Below are 22581 nucleotides of genomic sequence, written 5' to 3' on the forward strand. Positions count from 1 at the left end.
TGCCATTCACCTTCGTTCGAATTGCACCATTAGATTTATTGACATTCCATCTAGAAAACCCACAAACTTTACATTACTGCAAATCCTTATCCTCTTTACGAAAAAGCATTGAATCATTCTTACACGCGTCAATTGTTTCGTACGATAGACCCATCTCTTTAATGAATTTCTTGCACTCATAATACGAATTTGGTAGTTGATTATGAATTGACAATATTTCTTCCTTCAATAAACTCAACAATAAATCAAATGACGTGTTTTTCCACTGACCTACATTCTTTATGTGAAGAAGTTTAAGAAGAGTCGAGGCTTTAGAAATGCGAGAACCTTTATACAAAGGTAGTTTCGAATCGTCCAACAATTTGTAAAACGTCTTAGCATCATCAACGAGATGCTCATTTTCACTCGGATGTTCATTATGATTGTTGACATTAGGATACAAATCAGCAATAATATCTTCCATTAGATGATCCTCAACAATAATATCTTCCATTAGATGATCCTCAACAATAATATCTTCCATTAGATGATCCTCACAAACTTCAACAGGTTCGTCTTCCATGATATTAGTCTCGTTATTTGGTGGTACATTGATCGGTTCGTCTTCAAGTTCATCATCTGATTCATCTTCCTCCACATTCTCAATAACATCATTTATAGTCTGACGTTCAATTCTTTTTTCACCGTGAAAATACCAAAAACCATAATTTTGTCTTATTCCGAATACAATCAGATGTGATCTAATCACAGTCTTATTCTCATATACTCGATTTGCACACCTTACACAAGGACATGCATGCAATCGATGATCTACCCATAGACCTTTCAGCAAATTCTATGAATTTGTCAACCCCCTCACTATATTTAGGATCGGTACGAAGTATAGTCATCCATGTTTTGTCTGGGATTTCCATCTAACCTAACATACAAATTAATAATCCAACAACCTAACATCAATAATCAAACATACAAATCATTTATTAATGTAATAATCCAAACATGCAATAATCTAATAAACCAACAATCTATCAATAATCTAACTTAATCTACCAATCCAATAATCAAACATACAAATAATCTAACTTAGCATTCAATATTATCTAACCTAACATCAATAATCAAACATACAAATCATTTATTAATGTAATAATCCAAACATGCAATGATCTTATAAACCAACAATCCATCAATAATCTAACATACAAATAATCTAACTTAATCTACCAATCCAATAATCTAACATACAAATAATCTAACTTAGCATTCAATATTATCTAACCTAACATACAAATTATCCACTAACCTAACATCAATAAAATACTAATCTAACAATGCTATAATCCAATAATATATTAATCTAACAATCAAAAATTGATTGTAAATAAGAACTCTAACCTAAATTTGAAAGGGCAAACTTCAATCCGCGACAGGAAATATAAGGGAAAATTCAGACGGTGAAAATTGAATTTTCTGCAAAATAGAATGAAAGAAGAGTATAAATATTTTGTAGACGCATCCTAATCCAATCCGATGGTCCATATTAATAAAATAATTAATATATATTAAAATTAAAGGTAAAAAAACTTCATATATTATTTTAAACAGCCACAAATCAAGCAATAGTACACAACAATAGTGTTATTGAAGAAACAACATCCCAATACCCAAACCACTCTACACCCAACATAATTAATACCTACTCCCAACTAAGATATAGTAATCAAAGACTTCCACCAACAACATAATTAATACCTACTCCCAGATAAGATATAATAATCAAGAACACCCAACAGAAAGAAACTGCAAATTTTCACAAACAAGCAAACAAACAGTAAATAGAAATATGTTTGGGGCCAACCGTGCAAAAACCTCTTCTTTTTTCTTTGTTTGTATATGATGGGAATGGGAGACAGTTTTTGTTATGTTTTCAAACTTTAGTTCCTTATGAAATCTAAATGCATTTCCAATAGCTTATACTGTCATAACCAATAATGATTTCAACTTTATCTTACCAATTGGATTTGAACTTTCAACACTTCCTTTGAATGATTTACCATTCTTGGGTTCATTCATATAGTTCATTCATATAATTATGAATCAGAATAAAGTCAAATGCACCATTGGTGACAAAAAAGGAAAACCCATTGAATCTCATACAGATGTAAGAGATGTGTATATGTGTCTGGGATTTAGATGAGAACAAGAAAGCTCACATAGTGTACAAGAATGGTAATATGATGAGATCAATACAAATTTTCACACTTAAGAAGAAGAAACCTCAACTTAGTAAAATCTAAAGCCCATTACATAAAATAAAAAAGGTACAAAAGTAGCAAAAAAGCAAGATTGAGATATAAATTCTGCCAAACAGATAAACTTTTTTTTGTCATCAATGATACAATATGAATAATAATAATAACAGAAGGATATGAATTTTTACCCTAAGAAAATTCTTCTACGAGTGACGTGTGTTGAAGATCTGATTTGGTCTTCTTGATCATACTCTTGCAGCAACCGCTACGGTTGGAGCAGCAACACCGCCGAGAAAAGAGAAAACCAGATTGATCGCCTGTAAACAAAAAGTATATTAGGACAAATTTATTAGAGACAACTCTGGTTTGATTAATGAGGATATGAATCCGAAATGAGGAAAAAAGAAGAACTTACTTGATTGATCGGAAGACAGCGGCAGCGGCAACAGTGATCAGAATGTTTGCAGTCAGAAGAAGAGGAACATACGGAACAGAGAAGAGGGAAGAAGAAGAGAAGAGAGAAGAAGAACTTACCTGATTGCGGGCGGATGATCGGCGAAAGAAGAAGATCAGCGGAAGAAGAAGATCGTTTGATTACCGGCGGCGACTTCAGACGGAAGAAGAAAAAGAAATGGGCGCGGAAGAAGAAAAAAAAGAAGGAAAGAAAGCGCGGGTTATTAATGGGTATCTGTAACGGTTATTACATAAACCGTTACAGATATTAGTAGAGAAGTTAAAAAGACAGATCACTTTCTGTAACGGTTATAGAGAAAACCGTTACAAATACTCTATTAGTAACAGTTTTCTTCCAAAACCGTTACTGATATCCCTCAATAAAAGCTTTAACTGAAGCCTTTTCTGTAACGGTTTTCTCTATAACCGTTACTAATGCTAGTAGAGAAGTTGAAAAGACGGCTCACTTTCTGTAACGATTTTCTCTATAACCGTTACAGATACTCTATTAGTAACAATTTTCTTCCAAAACCGTTACTGATATCCCTCACTAAAAATTTTAACTGAAGCCTTATCTGTAACGGTTTTCTCTATAACCGTTACAGATACTAGTAGAGAAGTTGAAAATAATACTCACTTTTTGTAACGGTTTTCTCTATAACCGTTACAGATACTCTATTAGTAACGGTTTTCTTCCAAAACTGTTACTGATATCCCTCACTAAAAGCTTTAACTGAAACCTTATTTGTAACAGTTTATATAGCTGTTACTGATGTACTAATAATAGTAACGGTTTATTATAACCGTTACTGATAAAAAATATTAGTAAGGGCGTTCGAGCGCCGTTACTAGCAATTCGTTATAGAAGACCTATTTTCTAGTAGTGGAAGCTTGAAAAAAAATTAAAGATTGATTATGAAGATGATGAGTGAGAAAGTTGAAATAGAAGATTAATGTAGAGAAATAGTTTTTTAGAAATATAAAAAATTTAAATTTGAAGTGAAGTGTTGATAAGTGAAAATTAAATAATGTATTTATAATGACATTTGTAATGAATAGGCATTTAAAAAGTCACATTAAGTTTTAATAAAAAAATATTTTACTTTCATATTAATATAGTCGGGTATCGGGTACCCACGGGTATCGGGCAAACGGGTACTCATTGCCATCACTAACTAATACCATGGTTTTCTTATTATAGTAGAAACTCGATAAATTAATACTCGATTATTTAATAAACTCTCTAAGATAATATTTTTGGCCGGTCCCGACTCGGGGATAGGGTGCTAAATTAATAATTCGCTAAAATTATAAGATAATACATTTTTTATAATTCTTTAAACCACATATATAATATAAAATAATAATTCCTTTTATATAGCATATTACATGAATGATTTATGAAAGTTTCTTGAAAAATGACTCAATTGTCTTTTATTTTTTGTTGAAATCAATTTCCCCTTGAATGTCGTCTCTAATTTTCCTTAGTATTGTAAGCACTTCTGGTGTTATTTTCTCATAACTCAACAAGAAATTGTTCAATGTGATCGTCGTTTTAATAGCTTCGTTTCGCGAAGGGGACTCCATTGTAAGTATTTTACTATAAATTAATAGAATATTAATTAATATATAAATTAATAATTATTAATTTATTGATTAATTAATAGCTCTTTTAATTAATTAATAACGCTTTTATAGAGTTTATACAGTAATTTTCAAAACAAGGGTACAGTAACGAGTCTAAGGAATGCCGTTACAAATAGTATAAAAGTATCTATAACGATATTCCAAAGAACCGTTACAAATACGATGTCTGTCGTTTCATTTCCGAATTAAAGGTATTTATAAAGGCTCTTTGAAATGTTGTTACAGAAACCTTTATACTACTAGTAACGGTTTTTTTGGAAAACTGTTAAAGATACGCTGTCTGTCGTTTCATTTTCCAAACTAAGGATATTTATAACGGCTCTTTGTCAATATCGTTACTGATACTCAAGGAGTATCTGTAACGATTAAATGCCAATACCGTTACTAGTACTCATTAAATGAGCATATGTAACGGTTCACGACATAACCGTTACTAATATCCTTTTAATTTACTCGATAGCCTTTTTATTCTTCTTTATTCTTTATTCTTCTTTCTTTTTTCTTCCCTTCGCTGTTCGTCGTTCCTGTGCTACTACTGTCACCATTCTTGCGCTCCTATTGTCGCTGCCGTTCTTCGTTCCGATCGTTCGTCGTCAGGTTAGTCTATCTTCTCTTTTCTTCTTTCCTTACTCCGACCGTTAGGTTAGATATATATGTTAGATTATGTTTGATTATTTTTATGTTAGATAGGTTAGATATGTTAGATTAAATTTGATTATTTGTATGTTAGATTAGATTTGATTATTTGTAATTTTAGATAGGCTAGATTATGTTAGATTATATGTATGTTAGATATGTTAGATATATTAGGTTGTTATTATTTATATATTAGATAATGATAGATTATTGGATTGTATGTTAGGCATGTTAAATTATTTGTATGTTAGATGATGTTAGGTTATTGGATTTTATGTTAATTAGATATGTTAGATTATTGGATTGTAGGTTAAATAGATATATTGATTGTAAACTTTTGGATTCTATATTAGATTATTGGCCTAGGTATATGAATGATTTTGAAAGGATATAATTTATTTGACATAATAATATTTTGTCTAGTCCCAATATAAATTCCTCACAAAACATGGATGACTATACGTTAGATTGATCCAAAATATATCGATGGGGTTGACAATTTCATAGACTTTACAGAAAGATCTATGGGTAGATCTTCTATTGCATGTCCTTGTGTATAGTGTGCAAATTGAGTGTATGAGAATAAGAGTATTGTTAGAACTCATCTAATTGTATTTGACGTAAGACAGAATTATGGTTTTTGGTATTTTCACAAGGAAAGGAGAATTGAACGTGAGAGTGTGAATGTTATTAGTGATGGTGGGGATGATGAATTAGATGATGAACTTGTAAACGAACCGATGAATGTATAATAGAATAACGAGAGTAATACCATCGACGAACATATTGACGTTTGTAACGATCACCTAATGAAAGATATTATTGTTGATTTGTACCATAATGTGAACAATGACACTGAACATCTCGTTGATGATGCTAAGTGATTTTACAAATTGTTAAATGATTCGAAACTACCTTTGTATGAAAGTTCTCGAATTCCAAAGTCTCCTCTTTACTTAAACTTCTTCACATGATCAAGAATGTAGGCTATTGGAAAAATACATCATTTAATTTGTTGTTCAGATTATTGAAGTATGAAATTCTACCAGATCATAATCAACCGCCAATATTAAGTTTTTTTTTTATTTTTAAGCGTCCAAACACAAAATCGATGGGTTAGTTATACAATATCTCTATGAATAAAATTTTAATCTTTTTATATCAATATTCCTAACTTCTTGAATTTTTTTTGACAAGTCCAATTCAAAAAATGAGTATGTAATAAGAATAAATTTTTTATTTTGGAATTTCTCTCAAAATTAAATCTTATTTAATTTAATTGTTATTGATTCTGTCGTGTATGCATCTTTACCAATATTGGTTTCTTCATAAATAAATTCCCTTCTAAAATTACATAAAATAACTCAGCCAATTACTGTAATTGCTGAGGCTTCCCCGTAATAAAACAAGAAATTATATTTAAAAAGTCTTTTAGTAAAATTTTGAAAAGGGCTAACGTTTTATCAACTATTATTTTTCCATTAAAATATTTTTAATTATGTGTTTTTATATTTTTGAGATATTGCATAAAAATGACAAATTTTAAGTCTTATTTTTTCTTTTATTTGAAAAAAGTTTTATATCTCACTTTATAGAACTAACCAACATTATTTTATTTACTTTCAATTAATTTGACTACATGTAGTCTTAAATTTTAGATAATTACTAGGAAACAACTTTATGAAACACCTCTAACAAAACTTAATTATTAAATGCATTTTTATGACGTAGATTCAATCCCCTATTTTGTTTTATAAAGGGAATTGAAATCCCCTATTTTGTTTTATAAAGGGAATTGAAATTATTTTAATCATCACTCTATCTTATAAATATGGGGTCTTTATCTATAAGTGACTATCTATAAGTGACGTCATCATATATATTTAACAATGTAAATCTTACTATTTCTTATTGACTAATGACAAGATTAGATATTTAATATTTAATTTTGGATAATTTGATATCTGTTAATGTCATTTTAGTTAATGACTTTATAGTTTATAACAATAATTTTAATTAATAATTCTTTTGATTAATTAATCAAGAATTATTTAATGGCATTGCATGATTTATGATTATTGTGATGTTATATTTCAAAAATGTCTTATTATTATAAATTTTATTTCAGTTCAATCTTAACTTAATTATAAAAATGATTTGTCTTTCTTCTTTAATTACTTTTTCAACCTACTTAATGAACTTAAATTGAATTAATTTTATTGTTTATTAATTTTGTTATACATAGTCAATTAATTAACAATATATTTTTATAATTAAAACCAACCAATTCGAATAGAAACAAATGAAAAAACTTAACTAACATTAGTTTGTGTTAAACTAAAGTTTAATTGCAGCAAATAAAAAACTTTAACTAACATTAGTTTGTGTTGTATTTCAGTCAATTTTTTAATAGTTTAAGTCCATTTTTTAGTGAAAACAATGTTTTATTTATTGTTTTATTGTTTTATTAATTTATTGTTTTTGTATAAGACAATTATCTAATTATTATTATTTTAATTATTAAATAACTTAAGTAAACATGCTTCAACTATCCGTGTCTAGTTTCTAAAAAATATGTGTAAGCACGGCACATAATATTTCCCTGTTGTGACTAGCCGTTTATTTTTTCAAAAATTAATTTTAAATGAAAAAAATAAGGGTTATGTATCCCAATGGTTACCCATTTTATTATTTTCTAAAACATTAAAATGATTTTTTTTACACTCTCTAGAATTATAATATTTAATATATTACAAACCATATTTATCAATATAATAAAGACTTACAATATAGTTATATAGCATAAGTAGAGTATCAAGAAATAATTGGGGGAAGCACAAGGAAAGGAAAGTATAATGCATTCTAATTTCTAAATATCAGAAAGAATATTCTAAGTTCTAATATACATTATTAAAAACCTAAATATAGATGTTTATGTTCCCTAAACATTTCTGAAATATAAGTATGACATATTACGAACTCAATTAATTATCCGACATTTTTATATAAAACATTGACAAGTTTTAACAAATGAATAGACCACTTCACTTAAAATAATATAAAACATGTGACATATATATAGAGCATAAGTAGAGTATCCAGAAATAGGGTGAGGACTGTTTTTATAGGTGAAACTAAGAATGCACCAAAAGTTGTGTATAATTCACTTTGGGCACAATCTTATTTAATCCCTTTTTGCATTTAATTTAAATCTGTTTTGGTTTAGTATTATTTTTAACTTTGTTTAAACATATATTTTAATTGGATACATTATAATTTATATTTGAAAACTATCATATAGTAAAACTAAACAAAATTTTAATTTTAAAATATTTCTACTTGCACTAAGTTTTCATCCATATGTATTGGTGTCTCTTAGCCCAATCCTTTCCCTAATTTTAAGCTTTTGGGTTTTGATAATAGCTAAAAAGGTATGATTGTGTGTCGGATAAGTTAAGGATGATTGAATAAATGTCCGGAAGAGTTAAGTTATGATTTAAATTAATTTAATACATTACAAGTATTAGTAATATCCTAGTGTGAGATGTGATGTAAGTGGGGAGTGTGCAGTTGTGATGCATATATAAATTGCGATTTAATTTACATTATTTAAACTTAATTAAACCAAAAATACAATTAAAATTATTAATTTATTAAATTAATTTATTATTAATATCATTAATTACAAATTTTATTGTTTTTCCAAACAAACTAATTATTATTATTAATTTTAATATATATACATTAAAAGGACAAATGACATGTAAAAAAGAAACAAAGTCATATTCAATACACGAGTGAACCTGACCATCTTGCCGGGTGGTGTCATAAAACACAATTCTAACCATATTTCAGTTTTGTTAAATTTGAATTTTATTAACTTTTTTTCTTATTAACTATATTCAATACTCATATTACAAGTTTTAGAGTATTTTCAACATTCATATTTTCCGATAAAAAAATATAAGTAAAAATTTATTTTTATTTTTTTTATAAAATAATAAAATAATAACTAATTAGTTTTTATAGAATTTACATAATTATAATCAATTATTCAAATACATTGATATTAAAAATATATATAAGAATTTAACATAAAAATTAGATTTATTTGAAAAATATTTGGTCAGCAATTAATTTGTAAAATTAGACATTCTATATTTCTTATTAAGTTACTTTGTTATCTTGTCATATAAAGGATTTGATTATTAATATATATTTAAGACAATAGTTTTCTTATAATTATTTTTTATTTTGATTTCATCCGGTTTATAATGTTTGTTATGTTTTTTAAAGTGTATTTAAAAATATTTTATATATTTGTAAAAAGTGTTTCGACTTAAGGTTAAAGATCCTTACAAAATATATAAAAAAAAAAATATATTTCCATGTCTATGTTAGCTCAAATAAGTTCACACTGACTTGAAAGAAGAACTAGCGTTTAACCTTTTTTTATTGCTATCTTAATAATAAAATTTAAATTCAAATTTTACATTAAACAAAGGAAAACTTAAAGTTAAATTATTGATAATTTTTTTTAAAAAAAAAAAACTTAATATTGGACAAAACTAGAAAGCCGATCCAAAATTATCCACTCATCACCGTATAGAACCTCTCAAATAGGGAAATTTGATAAAATAACACTGAAAATAGGTCTTATTTAAAAATAACTTAGCCCCAAAACAATAGATAAAACTAACATTTTTTCAAAAAAATTGATCATTTTACCCTTAATATATATATTTTATTTCTGTTTGTTTTTCTTTTCCCCCACATTTTCTCTTCTCTCATTTCCCTCCTCTCCTCCGGGCGACCATTGCGCTTCCCATCCCTCCCTGCGAGCCCCGACTCCAGCAGCATCGCCGGACGCTTCCCCGCTTCTCTCCCCCGCTACTAACCTCCATCATTCCCCAACGATCGCCAAGCAACGCTAGACGCTTCCTTGCATCAACATTCACCATTCACCACTTGCATATTTAGGTGAGTTTTTATTTTTTTTCCCTACTTGCATGCTGAGTATGATAGGTTTTAAGGTTTTAGGTAAATATTTTTCTGAATGGTTTGAATGGTTATTATTCTGACTGAATGTGTGAGAATCTTTCTGTATATTACGTCCCCACGCAAATTGCATTCTTCGTGGGACGCAAATTAATTGTGTCCATTCTGAATGTGACTGAATATGTATATTACATTGGCAAATTGTACTTTGCGTCGACGCAAAGTGCACAATTTGCGTAAGTGTTGTTTGCGCCGCAATGTGTTAATTCTCCATTCAACTTCTTTTTTTCTTTTTGGAAGTAATTCCTTCACCAAATGTTTGGGATGGGAGAATAACATTTGGCACTTCTGTTGTGGGATTATAAAGTGAATATGTTTATAAAAGGCTCTTAATCTAATGCCAAACAACATTGGATGTTTCCCTATGGATGTCTTATTCTTTGATAATATATTCGTTTTCTTTGATAATGTCTACTCCAAAACTGATAACCAAACAATTTTTGAATGTAGATATGTGATATGATTTTTGTAATCTTTTCATGATTTTTAGTTTCATTCTTAATAATATATTCCTTTTTTCTTACTTGTAGTGGATTTAAAGATCTATTTGACTGACAACATTTTATCAAGAATTTTCAGTGAACATGGAAGAGTCATAGATAAACCATTTGTTTAGAATTGTTTATCTATTATATCTATAACTTCTTCCCTTTTTGGTTCATTTGTATTGTAGGAGAAAACATATTGTTTCTCTTATTAATAATAAAGTTTATGTTCAAATTCCTTTTTCCTACTAAATTCAAGTTATTGGGAGATTTTTTTATTTAGATTTAATCTAATTAACCAACATCAAATAAACCTTCATTTGTAATTGATATGAAAGGGGAAAGTAAAAGAATCATTAATCAAGAATATCATTTCTAAATTAATTTTAATCACACCACAAACTGGTCAGAAAACAAAATTGAAGAGGTTTCATAAATACTCTCCTCTATATCATATCAACAAATTCCATCTTCACATGAAGCAAATTAAAATAGACCGAAAAAAAACATTTCAAATGACTAAAGATATATTCACAATTCATCTCTTCTTCCTTTTAGTTCTAAAACAACCCAAAGGTGTTCTTGTCTATGTAAGTCATGTAATGAAAGCCATCTTCGTCTTTATTTTCCTCATAAACCGCAGACATCGTAGCAGCTGCAACACAATACAATAATTCAACAATAACCTATTTAGAGATTCAATAGAACTCATTATAACAGTTATCAATCGCAAGTTTGTAACTGACCTATGTGTGACAGAATGTTCTTGAAAAAAATGAAGATAGCGTTTACAGGGCTCAATTTGATTCTCTTTTTCACCACATACACAAATTGACCATATTAGGATCGGGGACGCCCTTGGAGGACCGGGGTGTTTCCGGTTTCTGGAAGGGTGGCCGCTTACAACACACACAACACTTTGTTGATAGTCCGGTTAGAGACTATAACCGTTCTCAGCACTACACAAACTGTCACAGACTCTTGAACCGGGTTCAAGGGCGAAAATGTCTGTTTCAGTTTAAAGCAACGTATGCGACTTAGATGATGTTTAGAAGGAGTCGGTTTTAGAAATGTGGGTGGACCGGTTTACGGAGTACGGTTAATTTGGTTTGAGGTTAGGTTGATTGAGTAAGTAATAAAACGAAAGAAAAGACACGAGACAAGATTTTTATGGATGTTCGGAGCAAACCCTCCTACGTCACCCCTTCTTCTCAGGTTATGATAAGGATATCCACTAACTTTTATAGTTACAACAGCACTGCCGGTCAAGCCCAACTCGCTACTCGCCGGTTACACTAACTCTCTTTGATGTAATATAATAACACAACGCAAACACACACAGAAAGCTTCCGGTTTATGACACACCGGTTTTGGATCTTTCGAAGGATTTTATCTCTCTAAGATTTTGTAACTATTGTTCACTTGTATTGAATAGCTTTCTTGCTTGATGATTCGCATTAAATGAGGACGCTTCATCTTCCTTTTATAGCTGATGAGATCCAACGGTCATTTTCTTCTCTCTCCTCTGGATTGGTTGATCATCATCACGCCGGTGCAGGGAGGTTACTTGCACGTTTCACCTTCCTCAACACTTGGCAATCATGCAGACAACTTTGAGTGTAGGATGACGTAATCGGTTTTCAGATTTGAATACGTGTCGGGCATGCACCTCCGGTTGTCAACATCGGATCAGTAAAGCATCATTGCTTTCCTCGCATGCTTCCGATCTGATCTGATCTTCTTTTATTCCTTCGAGACACATCTATTTCGTCATGTTACGTCACTCCTTGTAGATTGAAGTTTCCGGTTTTGTCTCTTGTGCAATATGATCCGGCTGGTATGTGAACTTTTGTCTTTGTTGGCCGGTCACTTGAGAAAGTAGAAACCGGTTCCTCTGATCTTTGACTTGATCACTTGGAACTGGTTTCTTTGAAGTATTTCAGCAACCGGTTTATGAGGCCCCAACCGGTTCATACGATTTGATCTGTTCCTGCACATAGAGGTTAACAATTGTTTAGTTTTTCTAGCCGATTCCAAAAATTAACTTTACTTAATTTTTTTCTATCAATTTCTCCATTTTTGATTATTTAGAATAAATATTCAAAACTTGTAATGTGTGGCCGGTTTGAAAATTAACTTTCTTAATTTTTCTTATCAATTTCTCCCTTTTTGATTATTTAGAATAAATATTCAAAACTTGTAATGTGTGGCCGGTTTGAAAATTTTGTTTAGCGATTTCTCCCTTTTTGATTATTTTCTGTTTGAAAAAAATTTTAAAAAACATGTGTTTGAGTTTTTCAAGAGGTATGTAGAGACTAATAAATTTAAAAGTATGATAAAACGACTAAGTTCTGAAACAAATTTAAACATAAGTTGTTTTTAAGGAAAGAAAAAGAGACTAAGGCTTGGATGGTCCCCCCTTTTCAAGTTCTTTCTCCAGTTCTTTTTCAAGTCGCCTTCTTTCTTCCTCTTCCTTTGCCTTCCACTCCCTGTCGCGTCTTTCAGCATCAATCTGAAATCCGGCCCACACACTTGAGATGCCGGGAGTCTTTTTGCCGAATCCAAAACCGATACAGACTAGTTTTGGTTGTCGAGGCGGTTGAGCAAAATTGGTCTGGAGCTTGGAGTTGCGGTTGACCTTTCAAGTGTCCTTTTCTTGCGCCGGTTAAGTTCTTCGATATCCTCTTCTTCTTCCTCTTCTTCTTCATCATCAACAGGTTGTACGTTCAGCCCGACTGGTACTATTACTCTTTGGCTGCTTTGTTCTGCCCGCTTTATTACCTCCGTAACTGCCTTCCTTTTCTTCTTGTTCTGTGTGTTCATAGCGTGAGACGGTTGAGCTGGTGTGGGTTCCTAGATAGGTGCTTGTTCTTCCTCGTTGCATTTTTGGGCAAACTCGTGGTCTTTCTCCTCAAGTTCATTCTGCAGCCGTTCCCTTTCCCTTTCTTCATCTTGTAGCCTCTTAGCGGTTTCAGCGTCAGACTCGATTTGCTCTTGAGTCTAGCTTACTTGTAGTTTGGACAACTCCCCAATTTGAATAGCCATGGCCTGCAGCATATCTACCAGATGAGCGGTTGCGGTTTGGATGGACTCTACGATCAAGGATTTAACGGAGGTTTGCACAGCCTCATCTATCATGGATTTGATAGATGTTTGAACGGTGTTGGCTATTTCGGTTTGAACAGATCCCCGTATAGTGTTTGACAGATTCGCTTCAGCTGTTACAATCCTCTCATCGGTTACAGTGTTGTAATTTCCAAGACACGACTCAATGGTATCAATCACTGCCTGCTTTATCTGATCAAGTTCCGGAGCCTTAGCATTTTGAGGAGGATCTCGTTCCCGGTTTTCCGCTGTTCTAGATGTCTCCCCGGCAACAAAGAAGGGCTTACTTTGATATAGGTCGGCATTGCTAATTTGATGTCGGCAGCCGTTTCTCCATTGTGCATCAAGATGGTCAAGGCTTTGCAGGAGCTTTTCCCGCACTAGATGAAACCGTTCAGACATTTTCATTTCAATCGGAGTAAGCGTTGCTCCTTCCACTTCCTTTAATGCGTCCTCAACTGCTTGTAACCGGGCGTATTCGCGAATTACCGCGGTTTTGCTGAAGGCGGGTTGTATAAGATTGGTGTGTGCCATCTTGAGTGCCATTTCTTCTAACTTAATGAGTTTCTCCCAATGTTTGTTGCCGCTCATCCCTGGAACCATATCCGACAACTTTGTCTCACAACGAAGCTGTACCCATAGGAGGTATGGTGATATCACATCACTGACACTTTTGTTCATATCCCTGATGAGCCCCTCGAACAATTCATCCTCTTGTTCTGCTGAAAATATGACCTTGTCCCCGGTTAAGGTCTCTGGTTGGGAGCTGGTTTGTAGAGTACATTTTCCCGTCACCGTCGAATCTTCAACAAGGACCTCTTTTCCTTTGTTAACCTAAACTGACCCTTCAAGTATGAGTGTTGAATTGGTTGGCCCATCTTGAGCCGATTGGTTTGTTGTGACATCTGGAACTGACTTGTTCCCTGCGGAACCGGATGGTTCCTATTCTTCAGAGTTACCCTCCTGAGCAGGAGGAGTAATGTTTGCGGTTTTGGCCGTTTCTTCGACCGATTGAACTTCACTTTGATCGGGTATCTCAACTTGATCAACTGACTTACGACGACTTGACACATCGTCTTCGGTTTCCCTTGCAATGTTTTGGACTATGTCCTTAATAGCTTCAGAGGTATTTAAGCCTACGTCGGCTATTACCTCTTCGATCCTTTTGCTTGGGGACTTGGAGTTTTCAGAGTTGATACTTACCTCTACTTCCTCCCTTGATGCTGACTCGGTTTTGTGGCTCCCCGATGGTTCGGTTTGCCTTGGTGAGTGAGAGTGAACAGGAATAGGATGCACAGTGTTGATGGGGATGGGTTGGAAAACGTCTCCGGTTCTCTCTGGTGGATTATCCGAGGAAAGGGTTTTCTCGGAATCCGCCGGCTTGCTGGAGCTCTTCTTTGTGGAAGACTTCTTCCTCCCCTTCGTTTCTTGTGCGGTTTCGGCTTCAACCGCCTTTCTCTTCGGTTTCTTTTGTTTTGAACATTCTTCAGCTGGAGCGGAAGAACTGGTCCCCTTGGAAGACTTCGTTCTGGAAGACTTCGGCTTGACCGCTTTATCGGGCTTCTCAATCATTGACTCAAAGTTGAGAATATTGTTAGGATGGAGCGGTTCACCTTCACCAAGTTCTAACTTGAGAAACTTGAGAATCTTGACAATCTGCATTGCGAAAGCCTGAACCCGGCCATCCTTCTGAATCACCATCTCACAGAATTCTTCGAAGATGACGGCTCCCCAATCTACCTTGTCACCGCGGACAATGGCCATCATCATTTTGAGCTTAAGTTTCGTCAGGTTATCGAAGTTACCTCATCTTCCCTGAATAGATCGAGCGATGATGTTCAGCAGCCACCTGAACTCCGGTTTCAGCTTGTTCTTCCGGCTTGAGTGAATCACCAGTTCCTGATCTTTAGCCGATATCACCAACAGGACAACGTTGGACTCTGCATCGGTTAGGTCGGTTTTGATATCCAAACCGGTGTTGGGCAAACCGAGGGCTTCGGAAAATAGCTCCTCGGTGATCAGAATTTCCTTGTCGTTGACGGTGGCAGAGACCTTCCTCTTCGTTAGCGTCGCCGTCGCCAGAAACTCCATTACTGCCGTCGGATATACGATGAATGGACCAGATAAGAACTCCTCCAACCCCGAATCTCTTAGAGATTGAAGAACAACTTTATTTTTTTATCTTCAGCGTGTTCATCAATGTCTGCGAAATCGACCTGCAACATCCATTGGAAGGGTACTTTGCCTAGAGCCATGATAGATTTGAGAAGAAGAGATGAAGAACGATGATGATCGGAAGTTAGAATGCCTTTGAAGATCTGGAGATTTTAGAGAGAGAAAGCGTATGTGACGAATGGGCTGATTTGAACTTATATAGAAGACGGTTCTGAACGGTTGGAAGACGAACCGTCACTTGATAGTGTTTTGGGCGCCAATTTTCCCTCCAAAAGTTACTGCAGTAACTTTAAGCGGTAAATGCGGAAAACCAATGGGCGGTAAATTTTGGGAGGTAAAACCGTGGGCGGTAAGTTTTTCAAACTTTTCGTTTTGCTTGAGATTCCAGTTTTACTTGAAGTGTTGTTAACCGGAAGTTTCTTTTACCATGAGGTATTGTGTTTATTAGATTTTAAAAGCCGGAAAGACAGATGTTGAAGAAAAACCGGAAACTTTAAAATACGAAATTTTATAAATGATAAAATAGTTAACATCAAGCGGTTTTGGTCGTACAACAAAATGACCAAAAACCGGAAAGAAGGACAAATAACTTAGTTTTCTTTAAACCAATCCCCTTCCACCATTCTGTCGAACCACTTGTTCACGGTGTTGTCGGGTGTCCGTTCCTCAATCCTCGATATCCATCTGTCCAGCATGGATATGGTGATGGTGTTGGACGGTCCAACCGGAACACCGGGTTCAAGGTAGCGGCGCTGAGCCATCAGAAACCGGGGTGATTTGAGGGGCGAAACTTATCCTTCCCCTTGAAGCGGTTATGAGCAGCTTCAGGTTGTTGAAAAGGTAGGTTGCCCAGTTGATTGACGAGTTGCGAATGATGGCTATCATGATGTCGAAAGCCTTCCGGTTGTAGTTCTGGTTTGGCATTCGGCCCATGATAGACCTTTGAACCAAATCGTGCAAGACTTGGTAGTGAGGAACAAGTTTCTCTTTCTTCCCAAAGTCCTTGATCGGTACGATGGAAGAAGAGAAGATCTGGAAGAAGTCTTCCTTAGCCGGAAGGAATGGCGTTGGGAAGTCAGAAAAGCCTTCGGTTGGAAGGTGAAAGAAGTTTGCAAATTGATCTTCGGTAATCTGAAGAAATTGACCGTCGATGATGGTGCGAATGCTACCATCGTCTAGAATGTGGCCATTATTGAAAAACTCGCACACCTCCTCTACGAGGATAGTGTCTGAGTCTTTGAGGAATCCCTGAAGCCTGATTCTATGATCGGTTGGAAGATGCATTCATGATATCTACTATCTTTTATGTCTTCGAAGTCGACGATGAGAGTGTTCCTAAGTTCAGCAGACATTGTGAGGAAAAGTGAGAAGGGTTAAAGGGATTTTCTGATCTTTCAAGCTTTAGAGAGAAGGGTGAAGAAAACGTGTTTTGAAGATGGAAGATTGAGTCCCCTTTTATAGCTTGAACGGTTGGATGCATTTAATGAGGATATTCGAAAAATCTGACCGTTTATGTCTGGTCATTAATGGCTTGTGAGTTTTCAAGAGAATAAAGGCATGTCTTGTCGAATCAGATCAGGCATGCTTCTTGAAAATGATGATTTCTGTTTCCAAGAGTGATTTGATTTGATTTGATATAGCGCATTAAATGTTTGATCATTTATGATTTTTAGATTTAAATGGAAGGAAATGATCTTCATTAATTCGGGTACTAAACCGGTAGTACAACAAAATTACCGGTTTTGGAAAAGAAATGAAATGAGACAAAAGGAGAGACAAGTTAAACGTTAGATGATTCGGCCGCTTGATTTCTTTTGGCCTTAACTGCTTCCCACCGGTCGACCAGCTCTTGCACTCTCTCTTTAGTGAGCACATGCTTTGGATGGAGGGTTACGAAGGGTCCATAGTGGATGTCCAGACTTGCACAAAAACCGCTCAGCTGAGGAGCGTAGCCGGTTTTGTTTGAAAGGAGCATCTTCTTCAGGTTGCTGAAGATGATCCAGGACCAATTTACCGGTGTCCCAACCGTTACAGCAATCATCATCTCGAAAAGCCTTTGGGTGTAATAATAGCTTTTCTCTCTGCCCAAGATGGACTTTCCCAGAATCTCACAAAGAAGCTGGTACTTGTGAGAGAGTTGGCTTTTAGCACCCCAGGGTCTAACCGGGATGTTAGAGTTGGAGAACCGACGACACATTTCTTCCATGGTCACCGGAGAGTAGGTTAAGTCGGTTACCCCTTCAGTGGGCAAACCGCAGTATTCAGCGAAATCCGTCTCGCTGAATAGGAATTTTTGACCGTAAATTTGTGCAACGATTATGTCTCGATGCACTTCCTTTGCGGTCTGGAAGAATTCTTCGACTACTAGGTAGTCGAGAATGAATCTGTTTTCGAGGAATCCTCTTAGCCCGCTTCTTTCAACGGCTAAGAACATTTCTTTAACCTTATGGTCTTCGTATTTGTAGATTGAGTTGAAATCTGCCAATAGAATCTTCTTTACTAGAGAGTTGGAGTTCATGTTCTTGAGAGAGAGTTTTAAGCTCAAGACTGTTTTTGTGAATAGTAATTTGTGAAGATTTGTGAAGGTTTAAGGATTGTTTATATAGCTAGGGGTTCGGCTAGATTAGTAGGTTTAAGCATGCTTGATGATGTCATCAGTTATTTAATAGGCTTTAACTTGTTGAAGTAAATAATGTTTATTTCCAAGGCAAAAACTAATTATTACCAAGATATTCATGATGACAAAAATCTGTTGACAAGATGTGAGTCTCCCTCTCTTGATGATGGACACATGTCGTCATCTCGATTGTGGTAGACTGTTTTCATTTATTACAGGCTTCATTTTTCAAAATATGCATGAAAACTCAGTTAGTCATCCCAAATTAACCGAAGAAGTTCATTCCATTAGACTAGAATGCATTTGTACTAAGCGGTTTTCCATGACCGGTTTTAGTTGGATATTTTGTTCCGATTGTGAAGAAATGTTAGGTTACGTCAACATTTGTTCATCTTTGGATTAAGTATATCCACTTTAACCTGGTTATTTCAACCGTATAGTAAGTATACATGTGATTTGAAGTTATGAAGTAATCGGACATAACCGGAGACTTCCTCCCGGTTAGCATTCTTGAATTATCAATGGCCTATTTGAATATGGTTTTAGAAGCGAGAGCTTCTCCCTGAACACATATCCCGGTTTCTCATTGTTACTTAGTATGCATGCATAATCATGATATGAGTTGATTAACATTAGTAATTCCCAAAATATTTCGAAAGTGAGAAAACTTAGCTTCCTGTAGCGGTTTTGTGAAGATATCCGCTACTTGTTGCTCAGTCGAGACGTATTCCAGCCGTATGTGTTTCTCCTGAACGTGCTCCCGGATAAAATGATGTCTTATATCAATATGCTTTGTTCTTGAGTGCAACACCGGATTGTATGTAATCGCTATATCACTGGTGTTGTCACAGAAAATTGGAGATTCCTTGGCTTCTATCCCGAAGTCCCTTAGTTGTTGTTGGATCTAGAGAAGTTGTGCACAACAGCTTCCGGCTGCTATGTACTCTGCCTCTGCGGTTGATGTTGCAACAGATGTTTGTTTCTTGCTGCTCCAAGTGACTAACCGGTCACCTAAGAACTGGCAGGTTCCACTTGTGCTCTTTCTATCGATCTTACATCCTGCGTAATCAGCATCTGAGTAGCTTATAAGGTTGAAGCTTGAGTCTTTTGGATACCAAAGTCCCACTTCTTGAGTTCCCTTCAAATATTTTAGAATTCTTTTGGCCGCAGTATAATGTGATTTCTTTGGATTTGCTTGGAATCTTCCGCATACCCCAACCGCAAACAGAATGTCAGGTCGGCTGGCTGTTAAATATAGCAATGATCCAATCAATCCTCGATATGCTGTGATGTCAACGGCTTGACCATCCTCATCTTTGTCCAGTTTTACGGAAGGACTCATTGGCGTAGCCGCTTCAGCGCATGTATCCATTCCGAATTTCTTCAGCAGTTCGGCAGTATACTTTGGTTGGCTTATGAAGGTTCCGGCCTCAATCTGCTTAACCTGAAGTCCTAGGAAGAAACTCAATTCTCCCATCATACTCATTTTAAATTTGTCAATCATCATTTTTGAAAACTTATCACATAATTTTGGATCGGTTGATCCGAATATAATATCATCGACGTAAATCTGAACAAGTAATATTTGTTCCTTTTTTCTTTCAAATTTGAAAAGTGTTTTGTCTACCGAACCTATTGTGAATTTGTGATCAAATAGATATTGTGTCAATGTATCATACCAAGCTCTTGGAGCTTGTTTCAAACCGTAAAGGGCTTTGTTAAGCCGGTAAACATGATTTTCGTGTTCTGGATTTTTGAAACCTGGAGGTTGATTAACATATACCTCTTCATTTACTTTACCGTTTAGAAAAGCACTTTTAACATCCATTTGAAAAACTTTGAAATTTTTAAAAGTTGCATATGCTAAAAAGATTCTAATGGCCTCAAGTCTAGCTACAGGGGCAAATGATTTTTCAAAATCAATGTCTTCTTCCTGTTTATAGCCTTGAGCCACTAACCGGGCTTTGTTCCTCGTAACTAAACCGTCTTCATTGAGTTTATTTCTGAATACCCATCGTGTTCCTATAACCGGTTTGTTTTTCGGTCTAGGAACTAGGTACCAGACTTTATTCCTCTCAAACTCATTTAATTCCTCTTGCATTGCTAGGATCCAATCGGGATCTGACAATGCTTCATCCACCTTTTTCGACTCAATTTGTGATATGAAAGCTGAGTTTTCATAGTGATCCAAATTCTGTTGCTTAGTTCTGACGGGTGAGGATATGTTACCTATTACCAGTTCAAGAGGATGATTTTTGTTCCTTCTGAGGTTTATCCGAGACGTGTCTATCAAGCTTTTGGTTGGCTGATCAAGGTTAGACTGATCGGTAGGTTGAACAGAGTCAGACCGACCGATTTCTTCAGTAGAAACTGAAGAGTCAACTTTCTGCGGTAAAGCAGCTTTATTAGGCTGAATTTCAGCATCAACCGCTTGGTCCTTGACAAATCGTCTAAAAACCGGAACCTCGTCTTCATCATCAGAATAGATATTGAAATTTTCCATTCTGTTGTGAAGATCGAAGGGTAATGCAGTGTTTCGTTCAACCGATTCATCGAAAACAACGTGTGCGGTTTCTTCAACTGTTAAAGTCATAGTATTGTATATTCTGTAGGCTTTACTCACAGCTGAATATCCCAACATCATTCCCTCATCGGATTTAGCATCAAAAGCGGTCAAGTAGTTCTTGCCGTTATTGTGAACAAAGCATTTGCTACAAAAAATTCGAAAATACCGTACGCTTGGAATTTGATCATAGTAAATTTTAAAAGGAGTTTTAGAAAAGCGTTTAGTTACTAAATATCGGTTTTGTGTGTAGCATGCGGTATTGATAGCTTCAGCCCAGAACTTTTGAGCAATACCCGAATCAGCTATCATTGACCTTGCGGCTTCCTTGAGAGTTCGGTTTCTTCTCTCAGCCAGGCCGTTTTGTTGAGGAGTTCTGGCACTCGACAACTCGTGTCTAATACCGGAATCATCAAGAAAAGTTGTTAAATTGCTGTTTATAAACTCAGTTCCTCTATCACTTCTGATTTTGTTTACTCGAATAGATTTTTCATTTTGTATTCTCAAAATCAGTTTGATCAGGTTTGGAGTTGCTTGGTTTTTAGACGCTAGAAAAGTTACCCAAATAAATTTAGAATAATCATCGATAACTACCATAGTATAATGCATACCTCCTAAACTGGTACTTTAACCGGACCAAACAAATCCATATGTAAAAGTTCTAAGCATCGTTCAGATTGATAATTTCCTTTACGTTTGAAAGATGACTTTACTTGTTTGCCCATTTGACATGCAACACATACTTTATCTTTTGAGAACTTAACATTTGGAAAACCGTGAACTAGTTCCTTGGAACATATGAAGTTAATTGTTTTGAAGTTCAAATGATTAAACCGTTTATGCCAAAGCCAGTTTGGATCATTTCCGGCTATCATACACACAGGTTTTTCAAAATTAGTTTTCCAATTAACTTTGTAAATATTTCCCATTCGGTTACCGGTTAAAAGAATATCATTATCCTGATTCTTAACTAAGAATGCGTTTTTATGAAATTCAATTTTGTAACCCACATCACACATTTGACTTATACTTAACAAGTTAAAACGCACTTCTTCTACCAGTAATACATTACTTATGGATAGATTACCATGGACAATCTTACCCTTGCCCACGGTTTTACCTTTCGAGTTCTCACCGAAGGTTATGATTGCTCCGGTTTCATACTTGATGTCGGTTAGCAGCTCTTCGTTTCCAGTCATATGTCTTGAGCATCCACTGTCCAGGTACCATTCCGAATTCTTTAACCGATTGCTCCTCCTAACCTGCAACAGAAAATTATTTACACCTTTTTGGTACCCACATTCAGTTGGGTCCATGGTTGATTAGTCCCTTTGGGATCCAGACTTGAATAAGTCTGATCACTTTTCCGGTGTCTGTTTTTATAATATTTGGCTTACCTTCTTGACTGTTGCTCAAGAATGCCTTATGTTGTGATGAGTTTCTTTGAGGTCGAGTTTTATTTGGTTTATTTGGTTTCCGGTTGACTTTCCTTCTCTCAGGATGAAACCAGTTTTCCGATTCAGTGGGGCTTACATACTTGAGTTTTTTTTTCAGGTTTTAAGTCATTTTCGGTTGTTGAACTCTTGACAA

This window comes from Impatiens glandulifera, unplaced genomic scaffold (genome assembly GCF_907164915.1).
Source record: "Impatiens glandulifera unplaced genomic scaffold, dImpGla2.1, whole genome shotgun sequence".
In the NCBI taxonomy this organism is placed as follows: Eukaryota; Viridiplantae; Streptophyta; class Magnoliopsida; order Ericales; family Balsaminaceae; genus Impatiens; species Impatiens glandulifera.